The following is a 228-nucleotide window of genomic DNA, read 5'->3' on the forward strand; positions in this document are numbered from 1 at the left end:
CCCAGGCCCCGCGTTGGAGGCTTCCCAACGCAGGTGGGTGTCAGGCCCCCGCCTAGATCGGGAAAGGAGAAGCACAAAGGGTGCAGAAGCAAATGGGAAGCGGCGTGAAATGCAGCACACCTTTCCCTAATGGGATCAAGCATTACTCCGGGTCTCATAGAATCATAGAATCATTAAGGTTGGAAAAGACCTCTAAGATCATCGAGTCCAACCGTCAACCCAACCCCA

This window comes from Fulmarus glacialis, unplaced genomic scaffold (assembly GCF_000690835.1).
Source record: "Fulmarus glacialis isolate BGI_N327 unplaced genomic scaffold, ASM69083v1 scaffold5573, whole genome shotgun sequence".
NCBI lineage: Eukaryota > Metazoa > Chordata > Aves > Procellariiformes > Procellariidae > Fulmarus > Fulmarus glacialis.